Consider the following 24,883-nt stretch of genomic DNA (forward strand, 5'->3'; position numbering starts at 1 on the left):
TCTATGACAGAAATGCCATGGCAGGATGATGTATAAAAACCTGTTTAACTCACAGTGTGTCAGGAAGCAGAAAGGAGAAGATGTCAGAGCTAGAGATACAGCTTCTAATGGCTCACACCCTGTGAGTCATCTCCTTTAATATTTAAGTCTATATCTTACGCATCTGCCGGAAATGCTTTCTTCTAATATACTTCAAAAATACAAGCATTTGAGTCATGTCTAATACTCATACCTGTATTTTATTTAGTTATTTTGAAAATACTTATTTACTAAATCACAATAAAATGAGGAGTAGATTCTCCATATTTGTATGTAATAAACTTACTTTTAGAATATGAATTAGCTCATACAGTAGTAAGATATGCTCCAAGAGGAAGAAAGTTCCTACTTTTCTAAAATTTAATGATTTCTGCTAAATAAAATATCATCTGAACAGTTTTTCAGGTATATTTGTGCCATGTGGTAATAACTAAGCATATGTGACTACTTAGATTTAAATTGATAAAAATAAAATATAATTAAAATCTCTTTATGTCTTGCCATAAAGCACCAATGTTATCTGAACATTCTTTGAACTGTTTTACAGATTTTTTTGTAGCTAATACTAGAATTTTGGAATTTCAGGCCCTTGTTAAATATCATGGATCTCTCCAAGTAAGCACTTTTTCTGGACAATCAAAGCAACACAAGTGTTTTCTATTAACACAATAGATGATTTTTGAATCTTGTAAGAGATATTAGCTGTGTAAAAATTTTTGACTTATAAAAGTAATTTCAGTACCTAAAGATTATCTTGTGATAGACTGAAATAGTCAAGAAAGTTCTTGAGTTATTCGCTGCAATAAATATTGAAGTTTAATGAATGAGAGGATTTATTGAATGTTGCAGTCAGGATAAGAGAAAGCAGAGGACACAACAATACTGTAGAATAATAAATTTTACTCTAGATGTTTCCCAATGTTTAAAGTAACTGTATACAGAAAAGATTTATTGAGTAAAGTTGTGGGATTTTTGAAAATCTTTAAAAATAGAATATATTTCTGTCTCTCTAGGGAGGCATATGATATACCTGAAGGCATTGACTTAGATTCACTGTCATGTTTTTCACATTAACAATTCTATGAATCTGTAGAGGACAATAAAATTGGATAATTTTCACTATGTTCTTCTGGAAGTCAGGTTTCCAGACTGCTTTTTCTAGCAGTGAATCAGGGCCAAACGATTATTTTACATACAGCAGCTTTTCAGATACAGGAAAGAAATAAAAATGTGGAATGCTAACACCCATTTCAAGAAGCAGTGTTTCTTGAAGCAGATTAATATTTCTTCTTCTCTAGCGATGGGATTATTTGGGTCCTGATATAAGTAATGTTGTTGGACAACTTTGAATTTTTATGCTGCTGAATCTAAGGAAAATGTACTTATTATTATTTGAAAATGTGTATTAGATAATGATCTGCATCTTTAATTTGAATGAAAAGTTAATTTCACATGTGATACTATCCTAGTCCATTTGATAGGAAAATGCTTTGTCAGAATTACACAGGTTTAGTGTTCCAGAAACCTGGAATATATTCCAACATGCCAATATTTAAGCCTATGGGTTTTTAGAAATGAGGCAGAGAATCCCCAGGTCAGAGCTACAGAGAACCAAAAATTGGAAAGTGGCCCATATATAGTCACCAGGGATGTATTGGATGGCACTGGACAGAGAGAAAACTGGGACAAAAGAGCAATGGAGGATGGCAAAGAAAAATCAGAATTACAGAAAATCTAGTCGTTAATCATTTGTGCCAAAGAGATATCTAAAGTCCTAATTTGTTTGAAGAGCCTGTTATTTAAAAAAGAAAAAAAAAATCTAGTGATGTAATACTTATCCAGGCTTAAAATGGAATGCAGAAGCAGGGCAGGCTGAGTCATACTGTATCATAAGGCAAACTTTATGAAAATTAGGAATTGAAGGCTAGAGATAGGGCATTCTAAGTTTGAAGAATGTTCTTGAAAACACATTCTGCAAGGGGGACCAATGGGTGAGGAACTCAAGAAAAAGTATCTTTCTGAGGCTTCACTATGTGATGATAATGTTTTTTGACAAGCAGCCTGATGTCACAAAGAAGCTCATGCTTCAGGCTGAAACAAGTTTATTTTTACACACTGACCTTGTGACTTTGAACAAGAGACTAAATCTCTTACTTCTTCTGTAACATTCCAATAACAATTCTTACTTTTCAGATTGTCATATTATACATAGAACAGTAACTGTTGCTGATTTTCAGTAGAAAAATAAGTGAATGGTAGTTTCTATAATTGCATTGACTTTTCAGTAGATGAAATTATTCCTTTGTTTCTTCTATAAAGCTTTAAAGAACATACTTCCAGTGCCAGAGAGTGCGAAAGACATAGAGTCAAATAAAGAGTAGTTTACTAGCTCTTAAATTGCCAAGGTTAAACTTTAGATTTTGGGTCAATAGCAGCAAACTATCAGCATGAAAACCTGTAAAGAAGGATGTGAACTGAAGTGAGACATAGGAGGTACAGCTAGAGTTGGCCAGTTGTTCCCACTAGGATCGTTATGACTTCAATGATCTCAACATGTCCCTCTTTATTTCCACTAGAAGGATGTTCTCATTGATGGGAAAAGCATTCTGGCCACTCACACAAGAGTTGAGGGGACACTGAAGATTTTCTTATTATTAAAAAAGAAACAGAGAAAAATCTTTATTTTCAGCTCTAAATAAATTGTTTTATAAATTTTTTCTAGATCTTTTACACTAAGTGTTTTTCCCATGACTTTTATTGCCCTAACCTCTTGTGTGAGTGACAGGCAGTACTGAGCTTTCTTAAATGGCAAAGCAGGAAAGATAAATGGCACAGATGTGATGCTTTGGAACTGTTTATTGATAAGTGAAGAATGAATAACTAAATGAACAATCTGTACATTTTGGTTATTTGTCTTTTCCTCAATTGTAAATCATTTACTAATCAATAATATGATATAAACTGATGCCTGGGAGTAAAGATATGATAAATTTTATATTTTACATGACGTTTCACCTGTCTTTTACATAGTGACAACCTAAATATTTCATTCATATGTTCACTGATTAGGTTTTTCAGTTACAGCTGGACATTTGTTTATTTCATTTCAAATTGGATCAATGCTCTATTTTCATCCTTAATATAAAATGGATATATAGTACGTTGTGAAACTTAATATTATTTCTAAAAATCAATATATTGCCTAAAATTTAAGCTATTTTTAAATTATGCAATTGTAATCCAATTTATGTGATAAAATATAAGTAATTAAAAAGAAATTACTGGCAGTGAATCCTACTGATAGTGTCTAGAAAGTTAAATGTTTTTTATCAAGGCAGTTAGATACATATGATGGGAGAAGAATATTCTTAAAAGGTCGGTGAGTCTATTTGGTGAGTAGTTCTGACATTAAGTTTCTTGTTACAAATAGTTGAGAACAATTATGAGTTTTAAGATAAAAGGAATTTTTTGGAAGAAAATGTTCAGCTTAGAAAATGGAAAGTAATACTGGAAAATTGGCAGCATCAGTAGAGTTAAAAGTGGTTAGCAATCTAAGGCATCTGCCTGGAAAAAAATCATGCCTTTGGATTCATGACTAGTATGTGGATACTGTACCCCATCTGGCCCACTGATGTAATAGCAGTGGACACTACTCATGGTGCTTTGCTGTGGCCAAGATTCAATTCTAAACCTGCATAATCCTTACATATTTGTATTATCTGTTCTAGATTCAGAACCTCAGGTGACGTCATCCAGTTGTTTAGTTGAGGTCCAATGTTTGTGTTCTGAGGTTTCCTTACATATTTGTATCATCTTCTCTAGATTCAGAGCCTCAGGTGATGTCATCCAGTTGTTTAGTTAAGGTCACATGTTTGTGTTCTGAGGTTTCCTTACATATTTGTATCATCTTCTCTAGATTCAGAGCCTCAGGTGATGTCATCCAGTTATTTAGTTGAGGTCACATGTTTGTGTTCTGAGGTTTCCTTACATATTTGTATCATCTGCTCTAGATTCAGAGCCTCAGGTGACATCATCCAGTTGTTTAGTTGAGGTACATGTTTGTGTTCTGAGGTTTGGAGCCAGAGAGAAAAATTAACTGTAATTTTTAGTTTTGCTGATGGGGAAGGAACACACTAGCTTTAATCAAAACATAAGGAAAGACAGTGTCTCTGAACATTGGAAGGGAATATGGATGTAACAAAATGACTAATGAGCATTCCAACCATTAAATAGCTGGATGATCTAAGAGCAAAAGTGTTACAACTTGTGTCTAGATGTCCCCTACAAAACCTCATGCAGTCATAGGTGAGGCTATCTAAGAGGTAGCTGGATCTAGAGTGTATGATACTGGGATTGATTCATGGTACAGTGCTAGGATCAAGGGGAGTACAATTAAGGATGTGACTGCTACCCAGTCTTAAGTAACCTGGATAAGATAAAAGGATAGAAAAAGCTGTGGTTGCTCCTCACTTGCTTTGCTACCTTCTGCCTGCAATGAACTGTTTCTCCTCTTTGATGCCTGTATGCCATGTCACTCTGCCTTGGAGCCAGACAATTATGGACTGAAACCTCTACAATCTGTGAGCCAAATAATACTCTTCTCCTTTAACTTTGGGGATGAGACATTTTATCTCAGCAATAAGAAAGATAACTGTCACAGAATTTGGTACCAGTCAAATGGGGGAGTTGCTGTGACTATACCAGATCGGGTGGTTCAGGACCCTTGGTAACTGGTTTCTGGGAAGAATTTGTAAAGATTTGGAGATGCCAGCTGTAAAAGGAGTCCTGAAATGCCTACAGCTATACTTGATGGGATATTCTGGTCAGAGCTCAGAAGAGCAGAGTGCTTATAGAAATGCTGCCAGTGAAACACCAAAACCTGGAGGTTTCTGCTGGGAAAAAGGAATACAGTGGCTCCAGGAAATGTGTCTTATGGCTTGGCAGAAAATTTATCATGTCCAGAGTCTTTTCCAGAGACTGAGGGAAGAGTGGTGGACAAATAAATCTTACAAAAGAAAAGAAAGTCTAATGTTGAGGCATTAGCTTGGCTACTTTTGGGATCTTGTAGCCAGATCTATGTTGAGAATCAAGAGCAAAGAACTTTGCAGAAAACTTAAAATATTGAGGGTTTTGTCAGGGAGGAAATCTTCGTAAAACTGGACTGCAAAGATTAGGAAGATGAGAACTTCATTCCTGCTAAGGGTCAGGAGACTAGAAAAGATGATTTGAGGGTATCTCAAGAAGAGGAAGAAGCAGAACTCAACTCTTCGCAACCTGAAAATCTGAAAAGAAAGCCTCTGGTTTGAGAGCCCTAGGGCATCATGTTCCAGAATGGCAGTGGCCTATTTGATTCATAGGCATTCAACCCCTACAGCCAAGACAAAAAGGAAGCCGGGCTACTGCTTCAGCTGGTGGTAGTTGCTGGCATACCCATGTGGTGGTGGTATTAGGTCCATGCAGAATACAAGTGATGGGTCAGGAAAGTTTCAACCCAGATTTCAGAACAAGGTTTGGGAGCCCAGGAAGTGTGCTTCTGAGAGGGCAGTGAACAAAGGTGTGAGTATGAAGCCAATAGTGCGGTGGAGACCCCAGAAGTTTGGAGAAACCAGGAACGTGGATCCTCTGAGGAAAAATGCGAGGAGTGAGCTGAGGCAGCTTGAGATAGAAGCCATCGGAGCTATGACTACTGTAGGAGTGGAGCGACACTGACTGGCCCTTTGGAGTTCATATGTCACCACAGATTTGGATACCACCTATGGAACTACAGGACTTAATGTTTGCTCTGCTGAATCTGGACTTACTATAGTCTCATTTCTTTATGCTCCCTATTTGTACCTTTTGAAATGGTAATGTCCACCATGTGCCATTGCATATTGGAAGTGTTTAACTTTCTTTTCATATATACAGGGTTTCATAGCTAAGAGTCTGCCTTAAATCTCAGAGGAAAGTTTGGTCTTGGAAATTTTAGTAATGTTGAAACTGTTGGGACTTTGGCAACTTTCTGAGATGGAATAAATGCTTTCACATATAGCAAAGTCGAGGGGTGTAATATTATGGCTTGTGTCCAGTTGTGCCTAGGTGTGCCTTGTGCAGTCCTAGATGGTGCTTTTTTAGAGGTGGCTTGATCTAGAAGGGCAATGATAGGATAAAGAGCACTAGAATTAAGTAAAGTGTGAGTGCTACTCACCTTAAATAGCCAAAATAAATATAAGGGATAGAAAAAACTGTGGTTGCGCCTCACTTGCTTTGCTAACACCTGGCTGGCTGTCATAAACTGAGCCAGGCAATAATGGATTGAAACCTCCATGAACTGTGAAGAATCCACAGTGAAAGAATCCTTTCTTCCTTTAATTTGGGATGATGGTTATTTTGACTCAGCAGTGAGGAAAGTCACTATGACAGGAAGTATTTCAATTTCTCTATTTTTCTTCCATAAAATCAAGACAGAGAAATTGATAGTGTCTATCTAAAATATCGTAAGTTTTGAATTGATTTATAAAGATAGTGCAAACAACAACACAAGAACTAATGAGGGGGCTGGGAATATAGCCCAGTGGCACGGCACCTTCTTGGCAAGTGCAAGAGTGCAAGGTCCTGAGTTTGATTACCTGTCCCAAAAAGAAAGAACTAATGAGAATATGAAGCAGTGGGGGTAAGAATGACAGAGATTGGAGAAAATTACTGTCTGAAACTATAGATATCAGAGATTCAAGACGATGTTTAAATGTACCTAGCACGGTAACTTGTTGAAAATAAAGTCTGCACCTGCATGATATGTACTGTTCATTTCATCTATAAACATAACAGCTGAATAGTATTCCATATAGAAATTTTGCATTTTCCATTTTTTTATTTATCTTCATTTTTACTAATACATGTTTGTAACACATAATAAATAAAATTCATTGTGGGGAGTTGGCACATGTGTATATCACATTTTGATCTTTATTCTGTTAGAGCACATTTCACAACGGTGCAATGAATGAGAAAATGGGAAATTAAAATGAAATAGGCTCCACATAACTATGAGAACATAGTAATATCTGATAATATTACTAACTATAAAGTAAACTATATTGTATTTAGAAGAAAATATGCCATACAAATTCTCTTAAACAGAAGGTTATATAGCATAATAATTTAAGAAATGTATCTCATTATATAATGTTATTTTATAATTTTTCACAGGTTTCAAGATAACTCACATGAATCATGTATAAAGTATTGTTTGTCAGCTATGTCACAAAACCCAAAGATTTGGAGAAGCACGAAGGACAGTATTTTTGAGAATCCTTTGATTTTTAACAAATTTTGTAAATACATAGCAGGCTCTCTTATACTCTTCTATAAGAAATAACATGTTACTGTTCATGATAGACCTCTTAAATATTATTATAATTACACCTTTTTTTTTGTTTTATCTCACCATTTATAGGCAGGTGTCTAAGCAGATGTCTTAGTTACTTTTCACTCGTCGCTGAGACAAAATACCTGAAGCCCAAAGTTGGAAAGGAAAGGTTTATTTCTTACAGTTTTTAGAGGTTTCAGTCCATACTCAGTTGGCTCCAAGACAGGCAGGCATGGCTGGGCCGCAGTTCATGGCGGCTAAACAGCTAGCCCGAACCAGCAAAGAGCAAGATACACCTTCTTCCTACCATTACATCACATGCTGGCTCCACCCCTATGTGGGTGGAGCACTGACACAATAATACAAGCACTAGACAATGAACGAATAACAAATGCACAGTTCAAACTCCTGAGGCCTGGGAGCCACAGACATAAACCATGACAGCAGGTGAATAATTTAGGGAGACCTCATACCACAATGGGCTAGAATTTGAAACATAATTTTAAATATATTTATCATGTGTTGACAAGTTAGAAACAAGAATCTAGATCCATGCTGTCACTAACATTTTGAATGTAGGGAAGTCAAGTTTTTATCCTTTTCAATTTTACCACTTCTATTATGATTGTCATCTGTACAACCGTGCAATTCTGTCATACCATTCTGGATTTCAGCAAGCCTGCATTTTGAACTATATTCAAAAGTTGCATCTAGTTGATGTTTCAAGATATAATTTTACTCTCCTATGCAGAATTTGTAGTTAACAATGGGAAATAAATCAGACATATAAAACATATAAATGTCCGTGTATCTTTGGATATGTTTCACTTCTCTCTGTTCATCTCTTTTTCAATCTCTCTTTCACATAGAGAAATAAAATTGATTTGTGTGTTAAACATATATTTTAATTAAGGATCAATTCCTTATTGGAAACCCATACAGATATATTTTGGGATTTATATTAGAGCAATAATAAAGTGCATGTAACATGTTTTAAATAATAGCCCTTGCAGCATTTGAGCAGCTACCCAGCATCAGAAAAATTAATGTGTCTACATTTAATATGTTTGTATGCACAAACAAACAAACGGCAGTAGTTTCTTCACATTAGGTTTGCGCCAAGTTTGTCTGCTGAAATAGACCAGGTCAGGTTCTGTCGTCAAATGAATTAGAATGCAAAGCTTTTAGCTTTAAGAGCTTTCTGCATTCTAGCTGTGTGAAAAATGGTTTTGGATGTGTATATACATGTTTGGATGTATACATACATGTTTCATCTGACCTGAAAATACATTTATAGGAAACAGTTTTTGAGCTTGCTGCTGTTCCAATCATTAGTTTTACAATGAAGCTTAATGGTGTCTACAGGCCACACTCTATTCTGGACACAGTTGTGTTGCCCATATGTAGGAATATAATTTAACTAGGATAATCATGCTTTTCCTTGGAATTTTTAAATTCATGTGCAGAAGATATGAGTGTACTAATTACTTTTTAGTGGCAGAGGACTGACAATGCCATGTTTCAAGTGGTTTGTGGAAGTAGTTTGGTTGCAGAAAACAGAATATATGAAACCAGTAAGACAGATGCATAGTTTAGAATCTGCTTTTATCATTGTACCCTCCAGTTTTTGTTCTTAAAGTATTCCATATGCATTCTTCACCTTTCCAGTAGTTTTTTTTTTTTTTTTTTCCTTTCTGGATTCAACAAATCAATACATTTCAATGTATTATTGTTTAAGAGCAGTCTCAGTTATTATTATTGATCAGAGTTCTATAGGTTAACCAGATACCCTGATATCCAGATACCCAGTAATGTAGGGATACCTTTATCTCTAAAATAGCATGCCTATTTTTTCATGGGACATGGTATGGTTGCAAATTAATTCTATAATTTCCTTGGCTTAACACAATAAAGTTTGTCTCTTGTATCCAGTACTTGTAAGTCAGTTTCAAGGTAAATGGTCACTGCTGCTGACTGACAGAGGCTCTAACTCCTGTGCCTTTACTCTCAGGAAACATGGCCAGCTGATCACAGTGTAGAGAAAGTAAACTGTGAGGAAACTAGCTTCTTCACTGCATCGAGAATGACAGTCATCACTTTTGTATGCAACTCATTTTTCTGAATGAGTTAGATGCTGCATTGATTGCCCAGGAGGCTAGCTATATTGAGTAATAGGCAGCAACACTGGCTACTTAGTGAGCACCACCCCCAGTGTCCTCTTAGAATCCACTAAAATCTCAGCTGGAGCACTGACATCAAAATAACAATCATGATGGACAGACTTTTTTCTTTGAAAACATTAATGGACGGAGGTCAAAGGAAAGGCATTTCTGGAGAGGAGCCTGCATGCCAGGTTTCTGTCAATAAATACTTCAGACTGAAAGTCTAGGTCTGCAGATTGCTTCTCCTTGAGAATCCTGGATAATTCTCCTTTCAGTTTAGTTCAGTTAAAGGTGAAGTGGAGTGAATTTGAAGAGGGTGATAGGAATAAGTTTTGAAAATATTATGTGGGAATTTTCCTAACCCCCTTTTAAGTCATTGGTTTTGCTTTTCACAAAACATTGTGAGTTTCTTAAATCAAGAATATATTTATTTTAAAGCTTTAAATGAAGCAAATGGCTTAGTTAAATTACGTATTCTGATAAGAATATGTAAATGATACTAGTGAATAGAAAAATACTAATGTTTCACATAATGTTGCAGTTTAAGTAGCTATAGGAAAGTGCTCTCCTGTTACAATGTATTAGTCTATAGTAAACCATGAAGATGTTGTAATGATTCCTTTTCTTCCTACATAAAACTATGTAAGTGTTCAATCAATTAATATAATGGATTGAAATAAAGCATTTTGATAACAGTTTCAAAACAGAAGGATTAGAGATACTCAGATACTGTTCATTCCACAAAAGGTATGATTTCAACAGGGATTTTATTTAGCCCTTTTTCATTTAATTCTATCAATTTAAAATTTTATTAACATCAGTGGGACATGAAAAATGCCAACAGTGATAGTTTCACAAAGCCCTGTAAGTTTTGAATAATTACGGTTATTGTACTATTTTATTTCTTAGAGAATGTGTACAAATACATTTTCAGGAAGAATGGTTCAGTGTTAAAGATTTAAGCTGTAAAAAAAATATTTAATTTCACTCTTTAGCAGAGGATTATCTGATAACATCTGATTATCTGATTTGAGTAAAAATTTGGGTAAGAGGACTGAGGTGGACTAACTAACCTTGTAAGCTCACTGCTGAAGTAACAGGATTGTCAAGACTAAAAATCTGTTACTTTTACACAAATAGAAGTTCAGAGTAGTTAGTAACAAGGAAAATTACACATTCAACCACAAACACACATGCAAAAACAATACATACACACAACTTACACCAATACAGTGGTGCTTTGTGTCTGAGTGTAAACCAAACTTGGGTTTTTAAAATGAGATACCAATATGATTTGACCAGTAAAAATAACTTAAGATGCATTAGAATGGTGAGGGGTACATAGCAGTAGAATGTGGAAAAATATCATAGACTATATATTTAAGTATATGTATGCATATGGTCAGAAATCTTGTAGGGTACTGCAAATTTTCAAATTTGTAGACACTTGCAAGCAGGATGAAGACATTATTTCTTCACTTTATGAAACTAGAAAGAGACAGTTACTATGAGATCAGTAAGGACAGAGGCTTTGGATCACCAGAGGTTGCAAAATTTCCTGGCCTCAGAATAGTGAGATAAAAAGAGTCTCGCTAATAGGATTATTACTATCAACTCTGAGTAAAAATCCTCCAGCTGTGGCAATGCTGAAAGATTATATAATTAGAGCAACACAGTCTGGTTTATGATACTGAGACTAGGGATTAAAACCTATTTTTCACCTTCCTCATTGTATGCTGATAACTCATAATAAAGTAAATTCTTTCTGCCCATATTTATGGTGTTTTTATGTGTCAAGAGTGGGACAAACCAGGCTAATTAACATTTTCCGATAAAAAATTTGGATCATAATCTCAGATACTGTTTTATTCTTCACCATGAATAAAATTTAAAGATCAAAAATTTTAATTAAGATATTTAGTATCACTTTGAGCCTCTTACTACCTCTTACCACAAAAAAGCTATAACAGAAAACTGCTTATAGCTTATTATTATTGCTGTCATTATATTCTCACATTGGATCCTTTAGGGCTGCAAGAGCACATATCATACATAAAATAAGCCAGTGTAATATCTACGATGCTCAAATTTAGTAAAAATGGGGAACAAATTTGTAGTAATTATGCATAAACCTTAAATTTCCCATTTATGTAAATATTACATATATTCATTTAATATACATATTTATACTGTATAAATTATAATATATAATGCATACTATATTATACACTTAATGTAAATTTATAATAGATATTTTAATACAGAAATTATAAATTAATTGTAAGAAATTTATATATGTATAACTTCAAGGAGCAGATGAAACACAAAAGTCCAAAGTTCTGAGGGGATTGCTTTGTGAAATCCTGTGTGAAGACACATCTATCATTACATATGAGAAAGACTTTAATGTCAGCAACTTGGAGACCTGGTCTTAAAAATAAACTACCTAAAACTATTCTTATGAAAAATACTTTCTTGGGAAAAGTTTTAAAGTTGGTAAATGCTAAGATAGCTTAGTAACTTTTATTTTATATATGGAGGTAGCCCTCCTAAATTCAGGAAACACTGTCAGTTCATTGTTCAGAAAATGATAATAGTGTTGTAGGCAGCCAGCCAATAAACAGTTAACAGTTGTGATGCTTATTTTAAAAAATGCCAGTGAATAGAGTGTACATGCATTAAAAAAATATTTTTTGAGTTTTTGGTATCAATTTAAATTACTTATACCAAAATCATAGTATTAGGGTTTCAGAATTTTAAAAATAGGATTAAATTACAGTAGTAACATGCTACTTCATGGTTATTTGGGCCATTTTTTGGGCCATTTATTCCAACATCCATGATTGGAATCCATCACTATGGCAAAAGAAGAGCTAGAAATTTGCCTTCTGGGAATGCTGGTAAAGGCTCAGCCAATTCAAAGCACCTTCCTGGTATTGATTTAGTATAAATGTATCATAGAGAAATGAGAACATCCTAAAATCTTACTTTACATATAGTGGCAGGAGCAACAGCAGCCTATATATACAGGTATTAGATGGAGTTAGTACAAATTGAAAACTGTATTAGTGACATAATCTTTTCTGTGGTTCTAGCCAACCAGCTACCTTTGATTTCTGAACGTTTTCAAGCTGAATTACCTGCATTCCCATTGATTCTATACACTGCCCATTATCTGTCCATTAAAGTCATTTTCTTCTTGAGCTATCCAAAGTAATTTTCTCTTCTTTACAATCCAGAATGTTGACTACAGTCTACATGCAACACCCAAGTCTATGGTAGACAGAAATTGTCCTGGTTTTCTGAGGTAAATCTGCAATTAATGCTGTGATCTATGATTGTTTATTATTTTGGTTGCAATTATAGCTTGTTCACATTCTGAAAGAAAGCAGTTTGTTATGATTAATAAATATCTCTTGGAAAAAATAACGAAGTAACCATTTTATTCATAATTGAATGAAGTTTGATGTTCCGCAAACAGTGTTCTATAGAACATCCTAAAGCTACTAACAGGAAAGTATAGGAAGAATTATTTAGTTCCAGTAATGTAAAAATTGAGAATTTGATTGTTAATAGTGCAACAATGGTATGCAAATATATACATCATGATTTTCTGAGGATTATCATTTGTAATGTCTTGAATTATTTTGATAATAATTATTGTAATGAATCATGATGAACATTCAAATTAATTTTCCAAAGTAGTTATAATCTTCAAAGAGAATGTCATCCAATATAGAATTTTGAAAATTTCTAGGAATTAAATGAAAACTTTTTACTACATAATTTATTTTTATGTTTTCACTTTTCAGACTCATAAAGTAAGCAGAAGAGTTTGAGAACAATGTTATTTTAGAAAAAAAGCTTCTAGATTTATTTGAAGAAATAAGTAAATGTGTATACAAGGAAAATGTACCACACATAATGTGTTTGAAGCCTTCAGAAGCCCTTTATAAAAGAGACGCCAAAAGCCATTTAAAATTAAGTCACTGTAGGATGGCTTATATTGTCAAGGGCAGAGAATTAATTTATAGACAAGTGATAAAACATATACGTTCACATGGAAAATTTCAAACTAAGTCTTATTAATTGTTCTACTTTACATTTTCACAAATAATCTGACAGTGTGTCCAGTAAAATTTGTAATTTGTTAGATAATACAGAGGATTGCCAGGAATATTTTAACTGGATTTGAGTGAACTAAATAAAATTGTACCTGAAATTTATTGTTAACAAATATAAGATAATGCTTTTGAAGGTAGGCAATATGTGTGGGTCCAAAAAGATTACTAGTTAACTGCCTACATTAAAGGCAGTTACCTGCTTGTAGAGGAAAGGATAAAAGATATCTAAGTCATGGAAGGCTGAGACATATATAAAGGCATGGCCTTTCCTAATGAGGGCGCAGGGCACTAGTCTTGGAAAGTTGTCAACACTGAGCTTGAAATTACTGGAATAAACTAAATTTAATGACTAGAACTTGGTTACAGCAGAGTAGTCAAATCAGAGGAAAAATGGGCCAACAGTGGAGCAGGACTCCTGTGGATTCATTTGATTTTGATATGTGTCTTTATTTCTTCTGCACTGGAAGCAGAAGAAATAATCTCTTCCTGATTAAAGATTTGTTTCTGACATTGGGGGCCAACTGGATTCTCCAGTTCACTATCATTGATCCTGGTGAAGAAAGGTCTTATGTAATAGAGAAAAATCACATAGTTGTCAGTTTTCTCTGTTTGAAATCTGTATGCAACCTTACATGTTAGATATATTAGGCAAATACAGTGAATTTTAAGAAGAACCACTGAAAGGAAAAACGAGTATGGAAAGGAGACAGTGATGCAAAAGTAATCTAAAATATAGTGTCTTTGGAAGAAGAGGCAGACTAATTTAATGAAATTGTAGCTGGTGCTGATAAAATGAATAGAGATACATCTATTAAATTCTAGAATCACTTACGCAAAAATTATATTTGCATCACTGGATTCCAGACTTTTTAAGTATTGCAAATGGTATGAGCTGAAGTATAGTTTATCAAAGGCCTGGGAGTCTGAATCAGTGCCTTGAGGACCATCAATAAGCAAATTGGGACAATAATTAAAGAGCTTGTATTTAATTTATTAGTTCTATTACTCTTCAAAAGTAGTGAAATGTAAACAATGAGAAGAATCTTGCATATTTTAAATAAATTAATGAATACTATAATTATTTCTATCACAAATTATTAAAGGAAGTTGTACATATGACTTTGCAAACTGCCTTGATATTTTAAGGTGACACCACTAAGGGAAACAGTGTTTTCTCCACAGAACATTTTTCTCTGCTGATTATACTGCTTTTCATAGTTTGAGACAATAAGAAATTTGCACTTATTTGTTCTTAAGTATCGAATGTTGTCCTTAATAGTAGTTTTTATTTCAGTTCTTTTGAACATGCAAGACAATCATTTTCTATACTAATAGACTCAATGATATCTCAGTATTTTATCCACCCACTCATCTAATAAGTAGGCATTATTTTCATGTGAATAGTTGACAGTTCAGAACCAATCCTTCCAAACAGATACCACAATTATAGATCCACAAAATCAGTGTTAGCTGACCTTAATCTTAGCATAGAGTTCTGCAGTGTTTTCAATATACACATTGCAATTGGACCTGTTAGTGTGTACCATCTAAAGGACATGAATATTATGTAGATATGCTGAGGGAATATTTTCCTGTGATTTGTTTAAAATATTTAACAAAGCTGTAAGATAACTTAATGATGCTGACAATTTGTTGCTTTGAAGCAGTGTTTGATAAAGTTGCCTTTGTCCAGAAAAACACTCTTTTCAGTCTTTGCTTAGATAGATGAACCATATTTTCATGTTTTTCCTTAACATTTATAATTAAAAACAGATTTACACCTAACAGTTTCTAGGTAGGATTTATACTTATGTCCATTAATGCCTTCTTAATTCTCTGTAACCCACATTGAATTTTAAAAGGTTTAAAAATAAAGTTATAGCTTAGTGTCATCCATTGGTACAAACTGTTATTCTTTGTACTCATAGCATTGAAATAGCTTGAGAATTGACTGTAATGTTAACTTTCCTACTATGTATAACTTGTGAATTAGACAAAGTTTTATTATCACCCAGAAAACTGTTCATTTAAGTTTAGTCAATTGTCTGTTTTTGGTGTTTGTTAAATAAAGAAATAATATATGTGCATCCAAATTCTCAGAGTGCTGCTGTTAGTGCTAAATAAGAAAGTAATATTTTGTTGCAATTCCTACTATTCTGTGAGTTCATTTAGATCGCATTCCTAATATTAGAACATACAATTTGAAATCATTCTAGTTGCTTCCCTCTCATAAACAGCTTTGAGAGAATGGAGAATTGACCTTCATAAAATTATACTACAGTTGTGGCATTCTTAAGTAATAGTTGATGAAATTAGTAAAGTGTGCTGTGCATTAACTGCATGTTTTGTAATTGTGAGTGGAGTCTAGAATTACCTTGATTGCCAAGATCATAAGAACTAGTTTCTTGTTTTTTGAAGATGGTAGCATCTGTCCTTTAGACTTGTTACTTATCCTCTTTCATCTAGAGAAGAATATAGTTCTTGCTTTGAGTTTTCTGTTATGTGGCATTTGATTATTTTGGCATCATAATTTCTGCTTCATGCAAATTCATGTGATTTCAGTGTATTGAGTATTCCTGATATGCCAGCCCACATGTGCTGGTTCTGTATTTTCTCCCTAACATTGAACTGTTGTACCTGACTTAGAGATTCAGTTGTGCTTTTGGAAGCTTCCTGTTCTCAGTCCTTGCTGTATGTTTTCTCAGATGCATCTCCATGCTTTACAGCCTGTGGATATGTCCCAAACCATTTTTTTTTTTTGTCATTTAGATCAGACTTCTGTCTTGACTATGTAATTGTACTTGAGCAAAAGAAACAAAATTTCATTTATTCTCTATAGGTTTTAATTATTAAAAATCTCACTGTAGTAGGTATTGAGAAGATAATTGTAATTTCATGAGTCATCTAATGAATTATTTAATGCTAATATTGTCAGTAATAACAGTGGCAAGAAAGATGATCAGAGCAGGACTAGATGAACTTTTCATGGTGGTAAACCTAGTGGTTATGTCACTTTGATTGTACAACTTTTCACTCGCATATAGTGAATATGCTTCTAAGTTGGAAAGATTTCATAACATTTGTTTTACTTAGATAGTATATTTGCATAATGTCTGATATTAGCATTCATATTATATAAAACTTAAATCTGATTACATTAAAAACAATTCTTCACAGATGCAAGACTATAAAACAAAATGTTTTTATTTAAACTCTTTTTCTTGTAAGATTTATGAAAATATGACTTTGGTTTATTGTTTGATTAAGATTATAAGATAAACATTGAAAATTGTCATAATGACCTGATTCTCCTGTTTGCCTTATTGTATTCTATCCATTACTTAATCAGAAAATAAGTTTAACAGTAAGTTTTTAATTTTTGTGTCAGAACTGTGTTGAATTCTGTCTTTGTTGCCATTACTTCTAAATTTTTGTTCGTTTAATTCATATGCAAAATGGGATTATAATTAAAGGTTTGTGTGTGTGTGTGTGTGTGTGTGTGTGTGTGTGTTTAAATAGTCCTGAGATTGAATCCAAGGATTCTGATCTAAGACATTTCCTTGGTCTTTTTTTTCTAAAGTGCCTTCCTTCCCTCTTGTCTGTCTGTCTGTCTATCTATCTATGTGTCTATCTTTTGAGACAGAGTCTTGTTAAATTGCACAGGCTGGATCAAGTTGACAATCTTTATGCATCAACATTATGTAATGTTATAAAAATATACAATCTGGGGCTGGGGATTTAGCTCAGCGGCATAAGCGCCTGCCTTGCAAGCAGGCAGTCGTGAGTTCGATCCCTGGTACCGGTAAAAACGAAAAAGACAAAAAAAAAAAAAAAAAAAAAAAAAAAAAAAAAAAAAAAAAATATACAATCTAAGTTATTAAATGATGTTAATCATAGTCTTTGATACACATAGAAATATATATCATTGAGTTATATAAATCATCTTGCCTCCAGCTAACAGTTTGAAATCCCAAGGATTTTACTTTTCTTCATATTTCACATAATGTTGAAGTATTCATGATTCCAGTGTTACTGTTTGTAAAACAAAACCACTCATTAACTCTTTATGCTTCATGAAACAAAAAGGAGTATTTCATTTGTGAGGACATTAATCTCTTTTATCTTTGTGACCTTAAGTATGGTAAGCCTTCAAACATTCTTCACTAAGAAAGTTTATTTAGTTTGCTTTCTCCTTTGTAATAGACTAGTGATGGCAAAACTTGTAGAGACCAAGGGCCCAAACTACAGCCCCAAACCACTTATTTATTGTCTGGCACTACTTCTCTTGTCTGAGCATTCCCATGGCCCCTATGTGCACCTTTGTCCAATGCTTAGCAGCTTGGATGATGCTGGGGAAATTTGACTCATACAACAACAGAGAGTTCTGCTTGCCTGTTGTGGCATGCATGCCATACCTTCACTATCACTGAAGTAGACCTTATTCTTTTATTTTTTCCTGGTACTCCATTTTAGATCTAGGGACATTGGGCTAGTAAATTAGTTCCTATTTTTTTTTTTTTCTTTTTCTGTTGCGGATTGAACACAGGACCTTTGTACTGAGTACATTTCCAGGCTTTGAAATCATGTTGTCCAGGCTAGGCTTCACCTTGTAATCCTAAATCAGCCTCCCAGAATGCTAGTGAGATTACAGGTATGCACCAATGCACAAGACAGCATATCTATCTACGATTAGATTCTCAACTTTTAACATAGTGTCTGTTTGGCATGAATGAAAACATTTATTTTTAAGCATTTTGTCAATACCAACTCAATGCTGTTTGGTGCTCAAGATTGTCAAAGGAAAATGAAAACATAGTGTGTTCTGTCAGAGATCTTCAGTATAAAGGAAGATATAGATGAACATGTATATGTCATAAAAATTAAATTATTAGCTTTCTACTAACTTAACACAGAGGTATCATGTAAGAAATTGTAAAAATCAGAATCACAGACATAATATTTAATAAAGCTCAGGGAAGAAATGTGTTTTTAAAATGGGAAATTTTGCATTCTGCACAAATGGAACACTACATTGAGGACTTGAGGAAAGAAAGATCATAAAGTATCAGAGAAGCTAAAAGTATTCATGGGTAATTATAGGAGTCTGGAAACTGGCTAAGATTTTCTCTATATGTAAAGTATTCTGAAATGTCAAATACTTTCTACATTAGACAATACAAATATAATAAAAATAGTAAGGTTCTAATAAAGCTTTGTGAATGATGGAATTACCCAATGGTATGTTGCATTGCCTAAGAGAAATTGAAAATGAATAAATACAGTGTTGAACTAGTTGAGTTAAGCCCTAGGTTAAAGTAGAAGCTAAACTAAGAATGAGTGAAAAAAAATAAAGCAATTGAGTTTAAACAGTTAAAGAAGGTGACCTAACTAAACTCAAGTTTTTAAATCTGGGTAAAGAAATGAATGGAGATGCTGAAAAAAAGGAAAAGCAAAGGTTGATTTCTATATAGGAAATTTGAGAATAATAGGCAGAAAGTTACATGAAAATGTCTCAAAGAATAAAGAAGCTACTTAAACAGTTATGTAAAATAACTTCCTTGTTTTGCTTACCATATCACATGCATCTACTTATTCACAGAGTTTTAGTCTCTTTAATACTGCCTATTTTTTCCCTAGAAAATCTTTATGTTGTAAATTTTATTTAATCTTCACCAAGTTTCATTTTTTTAAATTGTTTTATAATTCCACTTATATCAAGAAGAGTGAGATGTCATACAATCACTTTAAATGTAAAATTACCTATTTGAGAAAGATGTAAAATTTCCTTTCCTTTAAGATAGGTATGATAATTCTTGCCCTTTGTAGTTCATGTTGTTGTAAGGATCAGAAAAAAAAAGATCAATATGAAAGTACTTTGAAAACGAAAATCCTTTATAAATGCAAGCTATCATCATTATGATTTTATTGTGTCCTTTCTATGAACCTAAAACAATTTTCATTTATCACGTTGCTCTTCTAACTCCTGTAGAGCATGTCCTGCAAGATTTTTATCATAGGTCTCTATTTTAATCAACGACAAATGCATTTTCATGAAAGCATAATATTGTTTCTATTATAGATATTCTTTGAACTCTGGATGAAGCCTAATACACATTTCAAGGACCATTATACTTTGGAGGAGTTTTTCCTGTATCTTTCATTTCAGAGCTGTCTTTCCCCTATGTTATATAGGCACAATTAAATTATTTCATTACATAAAGTACCATATAAAAACTTAACTGTAAGTCTTATCTTTCTTTTCCTTCACTTTATCTTTTCTGTAAGATTCTCTGATAACTATTACCATGAGTTTTATGCTCTGGCACCTGTCTGTCCTAGAAATCAAACTAAGCATTGAAGATGTTATGAGGGAGAAGATATTATGTCAGCCTTACTATTTAGTGGAGTTTGAAATTATGAATTGGTACCAACTGGAATCAAAAGCTGTTAAGTCAAAGAAAATTTTAATTATTAAAATTTTTCTGTGCCTCTACTTCCTATTTCTGCATAAAATTCACTGCCTCAGTACTTGCTGTGGTCCTTTAGTTGTTGGCACACAACAGTAAGAGTGGTCTTACTTTGTTGTAAAGTACATGTTTCATTGCCCTCCATACCTTCTTTGCTCATGTTCAAGAACAACAAACAAACATCAACAACAACAAATAGGTTAGTTCTTTTCCCTAAGGGTGCATTTTGCATGTATATAAATAATTGCAAGTCCTACTAAAAGTTTGTAAAATTGTTTTTCTAGTCAAAAATATAGAAAATTTAATTGTTACATTAGATTATCCTTAATTTCCAAATCTCTAAAAAATAAAAACTTTGCTTATTAGAATATGTGTTAGTTACTTTGCTGCTGAAACAAAATACTCAGTGCTCAGTGTTAAAAGGAGAAAGGTTTATTTAGCTCATAGTTTGTCCATAATAAGCTGGCTTCAAGGCATGGTGGCACATGGCAAGGGACAGCCATTCATAGCGGCATAAGAAAGCAAAACAACGACATAGACAAGCCTCTTTGTGTCTCTTATATTGTATCCAGTCTACCATAAGTAGGGGAGTGCCAAATCAGTCTAATCAGTAGCTCGATCCAGCAATCACCAACCCTGACCTCTATCACCCTTAATCCCAGCATTGCAGTACAAATCAATCATACACTCTAGATTCAGCCACTGCCAGAAAAAACAAACAAACAAACAAACAAACAAAAAAAAAAAACCAAAAAAACCCTTTGACTACATGAGGCTTTGGAGGTGGGTGGGTGGTTTCATCTAGACACAAATTGTAACAGAATATTAAATACAAGAAGTTAAATTCAATCGGCATGTAAGAGCTATACTACCTATAGGTTTGGAGATGAGCCACGTTTCAGTTATGTGACTTTTTAAAGAAGCTTTTTAAAAGTATGATGATGTGAGGGAAAAAATTAGAATGAAAATGAACCTTAGCCATTATTCTTCATCTAATCTGTGAGGAAGATATTTAGGACAAAAAGAACAAGGACTGTGATTCTGTCTATCAACTCTGGGTGCTCAGTTCCTAAGAGATTGTTCCTGACTTCCTGAGACCTGTGAAGAATTAGCAGATTATTTACAGACTGCTGCACAACTACTCTCTTCATTCTTTATGGGGTTTTTTCCTGAAAGTTCCACATGTCCTTTTTCAAGGTTGACTCCCTTTTTCTCAGCACTTGTTGGAACAGTTATTGAAGTTCTGAAGCTCCGTGGCCTCTTAAGTCTTTCTAGATGCACCTGTCTGAGTTAGCCTTCAATCTTAGGAAATCTCAGGCTTTCCATACACCACACAGCCTAAAATGGTCTGTGGTGGTCTTGAGTTTGACTACTCATTTTTCTCATCTAATTTTGTGGGCCAGTTCTTTTATGCTTCATATTTAATAGGACATGATCAGGATTTGATGTCAGGACCAAGAAGCCAAACTTGCCTGTAGGTCAGTCTACCACCTCTCAAGAACCCTCATTATATTTCACCCTGACAGTACCCTCCCCCCCGCTTTTACTTGGCACTCATACAAAGGGATACAAGCATCCACTTAGATAAGAGGGCCACCCTGTCAAAACTGGGTCTTTTCTGACACTTGGATTAGGTCAGTATGTCACTGCAGATTTATAGACAAAAAAGAAGCACTACACTTGAGAATTTGCTGTAATTGCCAGAAGCATCAAACCTGTAATTACTGTTGCCACTCTGGGAACTTCAAGTGAAGCCTACATCATTAGCCTTTGCTCTTATCTGTCCTAACTTTCCTAGCTTATTTTTCTACTTTTTTCTTTTAGAATTTATGTTAGAAATAGAAAATTTAAAACCCAACTCCAGGCTTTTAGTCTAGAATAAAAATATTTGTAAAATCGATATGATGCCTAACAAGTCAATATACAGAGAAAACAAAATTTTCATGGTAATAGAATTGTCAATTTTAACAAAAATCAAGAGGATTTAACATTGACATTTTCAGTATTGAGCTTGTAGCACTTCAATATATTTCAATATTTTTCAATATATTCCGCATTTCAATATATTTTCACAGGGTGTGTGCAACTTCATTCCATGTAAGGATATGGTAACTAAAGGAATTACTGATGAGGATTCTGGAGGCCAAAGAGTTTAGAGATTTTCCTGGTTGAGCAACTGGAAACTGTCGGACTTCGATACTTTTGAGTTCTGTGCTATGAACTGTAATTGTTCTGATCACTTTTTTCCGTGAAATTCATCCCTTGGTTACCATTTTCTTCAGGAGACTACTAAAAAGAATTATAAGCAATTTTATTGTATCATTTCACTCTGCCTCCTCACTCTAGCCTTTCTAAACTTCTTACAGAGCCTATCATCTGGAGTGTTATCCCTCTGTTTCTTCTGAATAACTTGTTCCTGTTAGTACAATTCTCTGAGAAAGCTTAAGTAAGTATGGTTGGGATTGTCTTCAAACAGCATGCTATACAATGTGTATGTTAGATACTCTATACCATTGCTATTATTAATCTATTGGTTTCTTTAGTGCAAAGTTCTGAGGGTGGAGACTACTTTAAAATTTTTCCTCTTTTTTATATGAAACAAATACAGTTATGACCTTACAGGTTTATTGGAAGAATTAGAGGTAATATATGTAAATAAATTAACTAAAAGTGTCAGAAATAGAGTAATAAAACTAGCAATAACCCATATTTATTAAAATCATTTTCTATGTGCCAGGTACTATGTTAAGGCACTTACTGTGCATTGTTTTTAATCTTTATGTAATGATCTTATTGAATGGTCTAAAAGCACTTTTAATTTTCTCTTCAGTTGTGTTATCTGATATGTAATTTAATGTATGTTATGTAAACACCATAAATGTTCAAATATTCAATAATAAACACAATTTAATATAGCAGCTTGTACTTTCAGTTAATTCAAGTAAAATTCAGAGTCATTCCTTTTCTAACCATTGGGTCTGACTCCTAATCTGAGCTCTGCAGTATAGAGTAGTGTTTTGGCTAAATTGTACTTTTGCAGTCTTTCTCAGCTCAGTGTTTAGTATGAGCTGGCTGCCATATGGGGTGTGTTTGTAGACTTTTCAGAGTCTTGTCCCTCCCTCATCATTCCTCAAGGAGGCAATTGGAGATCTTCTTTCTGCTGGAGTTCATTTACATGAGCTAGGAGTTCTTTTAAGTAGAATCTCATAAAAGTAGTAGATGGCTTTCTGTGGGATGAGTAGAGCCACAGGACATTAGACATTCATGTCATGTTAGAAAGGAATGCAGATCTATTCTGTCCTATGTTTTTTCTCCTTGCTGTATGCTCTTTGAACTTGTTCCGCCAACATCCTGCCATCTGATATCCGCACAACAGAAGAAACTCAACTTTTTTAATGTTCATATGTTCCCCAAACTCTAGGGCCCACATGTGAGCTTGTGTTTGAATCTTCGCATCATAATGGTCATATGGAGAATTGCCTGCAGATATCTGCAGCCAGTGGATCCAGCTCCCTTGTTTATATACTTGGAGTGTCTGTGAGAGAGAGGAGGGAAGTGAAAATCCTTTCCCTTGCTTTGGACATTTGCTTCAATGTGTGTCATAATTCTGCTTTTGATAGGCCAGCTAGTTTGATTTTTTATTAGAAAACTCTGGGGAAAGTGTCTACCAACTTCTCTTTGGATTCTTTCTTTTATTCTAAATATTAGGGTTTTAGATGATCTAGTTGAAATAATAGGAAAAGTTCCATATCATATCTGATTTCATTTAAAGTAGCTGCTGACCTTGAATGAATTTTGTATTTTCTATAAGCACAAATTTAGCAATTATAAAACAAAACCCAGTTTGGATATAGATTATTCTTATTTGAGATTTATTCTTCTGTTCACTGTACTCCCAAGTATGATTGCTCAGCTGTAAATGATTACCATAACGTGTTGGTAAATTGAATTAGACAGTAACATATTCTTTAGGATTTAGTCAGTAATTGGAATTTAGAAAAGAGGAACTCCAAGGTGGCAGGCATTTTAAAGTCTATGTAGCTTATTTGACTCCTGCACTTGGGTTAGTAACCATCAGTCTTTTTTCTTAAGTAAATTTTTAAAAGGTATTGAATTAAAAAAAAAAAAAAAACAGGCTAGACTAATCCGGCTCATTGTGAGAATTCAGTAAGTATTCGTTAAATAAAACTGCAGGAATTAGAGTTACATGATATTGCTGCTCCTGCTGAGTCTTGCCCGATACTTATATTGCATAGTTCTCAATGCTATTTGCCCATCCATTACCAAGCCTTACATCCAAGGAAAAGTCGCTAGCATTTTTAAAAAGTAGCAGACTTTGCAAGTAGGCTGATTGTATGCAAGTTGAAAATTTAATCAAGAATCAATTTCAAAGTGCCAAGTTGTAGCAAAAGCTACAAATTCGTAGTTCATATGTAAAATCATTTTTTGCTTCATAATGGCTACTGCAGAATAGTTAAATATAGCCCAATAAAGTTCTTATAGTTCTCTCCCTGTGCAGAGAGGAAAATAATCTGGATAAATAATAGGGATTGTTGAGGAAGTTTTAGAAATGGTATTTTTGTCAGGGCAGCGCAGTAAAGATCACTTAGAAAAAATTTACAAGTGTTTTGTCATTTAACTATGAATTATTTATTTTTAGATTATATCCATTAAATGGATTTCATATAAAATTCTGAGTGAAAATCAAAATTTTAAATTCAATTAGCTGTTTGGTGTGGATTA

General features: G+C 33.9%; 1 protein-coding gene across 6 annotated transcripts in view; it reads left to right on the plus strand.

Annotated features, from left to right (window-relative positions):
• Nucleotides 1-24,883, plus strand: part of Ralyl (RALY RNA binding protein like) — a 725,971-nt gene that overhangs the window by 175,389 nt on the left and 525,699 nt on the right. For 3 of the 6 annotated variants that reach the window (XM_063257508.1, XM_063257503.1, XM_063257507.1), the window contains one exon: nt 22,507-22,586. The exons of the other annotated variants lie outside the window; for them this stretch is intronic. The gene's annotated coding sequence lies outside the window, so the exon portion shown is untranslated. The remainder of the gene's footprint in view (nt 1-22,506; nt 22,587-24,883) is intronic. 6 annotated transcript variants of the gene reach the window in all.

This window comes from Cavia porcellus, unplaced genomic scaffold, assembly GCF_034190915.1.
Source record: "Cavia porcellus strain 051 isolate PalLab524CR breed Dunkin Hartley unplaced genomic scaffold, mCavPor4.1 scaffold_10, whole genome shotgun sequence".
Taxonomy (NCBI): Eukaryota; Metazoa; Chordata; class Mammalia; order Rodentia; family Caviidae; genus Cavia; species Cavia porcellus.